This window comes from Sinocyclocheilus anshuiensis, unplaced genomic scaffold (genome assembly GCF_001515605.1).
Source record: "Sinocyclocheilus anshuiensis isolate Anshui unplaced genomic scaffold, SAMN03320099.WGS_v1.1 scaffold183, whole genome shotgun sequence".
Taxonomy (NCBI): Eukaryota; Metazoa; Chordata; class Actinopteri; order Cypriniformes; family Cyprinidae; genus Sinocyclocheilus; species Sinocyclocheilus anshuiensis.
The window spans coordinates 5,645,060-5,649,037 of NW_015548309.1; the positions used below are offsets into that span (position 1 = coordinate 5,645,060).

Consider the following 3,978-nt stretch of genomic DNA (forward strand, 5'->3'; position numbering starts at 1 on the left):
CACACACACACACACAATACTTTAACTCTGCATAGTCAGCATCAATAAAACATTTCAATTATTGACTGCAGGAACATTTCCAGACAATTTAGTATTCTCATTGCATACAATATTAATAAATTTGTTATTGTCAAGTAAAAAAACTCTTAAAATGAGCTCAGCTGTTTATGTGCTCCTCAAACAAAGACAAGGTGCTTTTCAGATCAAATCACAAACTTAAATCAAACTGAAGGCTAAACGCTGAATTTCTGGTTGTCCATCACGTCACTGTGAATCATTATTCTGATGATGATTCAGCTCAGTTCTTCCAACATGGCTATTATGATGTACGAATGAAAGAAAAACTGCCAAGCTGCTGTGAGTGTTTTCATAAGAGCAGTAAAGCTATTTCACCGAGCCTCTGAAAAGAACTGGACGGCCTTCAGAACTTTTGCTCTATTATCTGCAATTCAACACAGCCTCAAAATCAGCACATTTCACATTACAGAGTGAAAAAAAACCTTTCTGCCATTAAATGAGCATGAACATGATATAACAAGCAGAGAGAGCCATTTCAGAGCCACAGAATTTCACTGATATTTCTGATTATTAAAGGAATAGTTAACCCAAAATGCAAAATTTGCTTAAAATTTACTCATCCTCAGTCTATCCAAGATGTAGATGAGTTTGTTTCTTCATCAGATTTGGAGAAATGTAGCATTGCATCACTTGCTCACCAATGGATCCTCTGCAGTGAATGGGTGCCGTCAGAATAAGAGCTGATAAAAAACATCACAATAATCCACATCACTCCAGTTCATCAGTTAATGTCTTAAGAAGACAAAAGACTGACTGCAATGATAGAGCTTGAAATAGCCAGGACCATTTCTTTGTAAGAAACAAATCCATCGAGACGTTTTCAACATCAAACCGTTGCTTCTCACTAAAATATGATTTGTATGATTGTATTAATATGACTTGTTTCTTATAAACATGCAGCTTTTGGCTGTTTAGACTCTCATTCTGATGGCACCCATTCACTGCAGAGGATCCATTGGTGAGCAAGTGATGCAATGCTACATTTAAAAAGTCATCGACATCGAGTAAAAAAATTATTCTACACCATTTCTTTTCAGTGTGCTTGAAAGAATGGACACCCAACAACTGAAACAAGCCCAAAAGTTTTAAATGCACAAATGAAAGCAAACAATCTCACACAATACAAGCCAAACGGAATGCTGATGGGTTTAGACACTGAGGATTTGGCATAAATGTATGGCATAAACTTGTATTAATGCTGACAACTTAATGTATTCAAAGCATCTTTTCGCTGATAAGAGTACATAATGCAAAGTGCGTCAGAGAAACCGTCAAATGCAATTAACGGGAAACCATAAAGGCAGCTCTGCTGAGTCACTGGGCAAACAGGAGAAACACAGTCACCCTGTCGGCGCACACACAGATTTGAGGGAGCGTGTGTGCAAACGGACCTGTCTTTACTCTGCTTTTTCCACCTGGATCCTGACATCCATCAGCACGAGGTGGCATTAGTGCCTTCTGCCAAAGCTTTATCCTATGGGTGGTGATGCTCTCGGTCGTCACACCCACAGGTCCTTCACTTTGTGCAATCATGACTGTGTCTGCTGCCATGATTCAGGTGTGGTGACCTACAGTACACCACACCCATTAGAAAAGGGCCTAATATGTCCTTCGTTGAGTGGAATATCTCCACTTATGAACTTTAAAGCAAACTAATGCCTATTTCTACACATGCATGGGTCGAATCTATCGGCAAATAACCCACCAGACAATGGGAACCCGCTGCTGAATCCGTTCAATGTTCAATCAGACAGAAAAAGTGAAGGACACACAAGCGCTGCATCACTGCTGACCGCTGCTTTCCTAGAAACGACACATTGTCAGGCTTCAGGCGAGATTCTCGGAAACACACAAGCCTCCAGGAGCTCGGGGGATCAATGCTGCTGATGAGCGTTATGAATCATGCCATGTTAGTTATGATACCTGCTGTATTTACAGTCATACTAAGCATGCACTGCCTTGTTTACATGTCCAAAATATTACTAAATATGATTAAAGCATGCAAATGTCAATTAATGTGAATGGAGGGACTCATATAAGCGGTCAGTGATTATAATCAGGTTTATTCATTAATAATCACTCTTGAGGACCCTCTGAAAGTCAAAATAGTAATTTATGTGTGTATATTTATTAAAAAAAAAAAGTCTAAAATTACAAAATATAACTAATATAATTATAAATGTATGTGGGGTATAATAGTAAACCAATCCATCAGACCTGCCATAAAATCACCTATTTTGAATGCATTTAAAATATTTTAAAGTAACAATAAATTGTTTTAGGTCTTTTAAATTCACACAATATTTGATCCTCATCACTTATCAGGATAAACACGCAAACCAGTTTACATTTTCCTAGTGAAATAATGTTTATTGAGCTTATTTTTAACCAAGCACATAATATTTGTAAGTAAGCTTTTAACAGAATGTTTTGATAAATTCTAGTTTAACTGAAAACACACACACACACACACACACACACACACACACACACACACACATCAAAGATGTTTGAACACACCGATGTCATACTTTATTACGTCAGAGGAAAAACAACTTTTAAACTCCGTTTTTGCACCACAATAACATACCAAACGAAGAAAATATGACTTGAAACCCAGACTTGGCTGATTTGGATTATATAATAGTTTGCGAAGCTAACGTTACTATGCTAATTACCTAGCCAGCTAACTAATCACAGCAGAAGAGATTTGATTTATGAAATATGAGGTAACGTTAAATGAGTACTTACTATAGTCATATCTCCACTGGCTTAGTTTAATAAGTGGTTAATTGTGTAGATGAGCGCAGTAAATTAGTGTTTTTCCAGTCAGATGTGTGAAATCTCTTCACGGGACTCATCGCCCGTATCGAACTCCCTCACAGACACCAAAAACAGCCAAACTTTTCCATCTATCCATGTCTCGCAGTCCAGAAATCGGGAAGAGAGGCGGGGAAACGCTTTGAAATGTTATTCCGATGCTGATTGTGAAGTCCGATCGGCTTGCGCTGCGATTTCTATGGAAATAAATGAGATAATTTGGTTGAGCGGCGGCAGAAAGTGAAGGCGCTCGAGCAGAATCACTGTAAGCTCGCGCAGCTCCGCTCTCCAGGGTTGCCAGGTTTTCACAACAAAACCCGCCCAATCGCTACTGAAAACTAGCCCAGCCCCCCTTTAAAAATCGCGTCCAGGCGGGTAAAATACACATTTTCTGGCGGGGTTACCCTGGTAAAAATTCGCGTTTCAGGGGATAAATATCACGTTATTGGAGTCGCTTCAACCCGTGGACTTGATAAACAACCCACGGCATTAAAGTAACCCAATTCCGCGGGAAAACCGCGGACTTGGCAACTCTGGCTCCCACTCTCATCAGGCCCGAGAGAGCGAGATCTGCCCCATTACTACCGCATCCGGGTCGTGTGTGTGTATATGCTTATGAGAAACTACAGTAAAACCGCGTAAAACTCATGAGGAATGTAGAGGATTCATAGAACACCTAGAACCTAAGGATTCATAGAACCCTACTCTAGATGAAGAATATTATTCTGTGCCCGGAAAATAAAAAGAAAGTCACTTTCAAAACACTAAAGCCAAGTAAATAGTTTTAACTTTATAAAGGTAGCCTGAAATACTCTGTATCTGTTTTTGCATAAAAAATACAAAATGCATCTTTCCTTTTTAATATAGGATAACAATTCATTTCATGATATGTGATATACTATATACTGTCTGTGGATTGAAATGTCTCCCATAATCTTTAATATTTTAAAGCTACTGTTCCCTTGATCAAGTATTAATTTGGTGGTGGGGGAAATCATATTTGAGTATTTAATGTCAGATTATGGTAAATATTAAAGTGGTTGTCCATTACTGTGTGGTTGTGCTTCAGCAGCCTCTAGT

The 3,978-nt window shown here is 38.7% G+C and overlaps 1 long non-coding RNA gene across 1 annotated transcript in view; it reads right to left on the reverse strand.

Annotated features, from left to right (window-relative positions):
- The window catches only part of LOC107656273 (uncharacterized), a 13,281-nt gene extending 10,110 nt beyond the window's left edge, over nucleotides 1–3,171 (reverse strand). The window contains exon 1 of the long non-coding RNA XR_001630545.1: nucleotides 2,830–3,171. This is a non-coding gene — a long non-coding RNA (uncharacterized LOC107656273). The remainder of the gene's footprint in view (nucleotides 1–2,829) is intronic.
- Nucleotides 3,172–3,978: the final 807 nt, after the last annotated feature.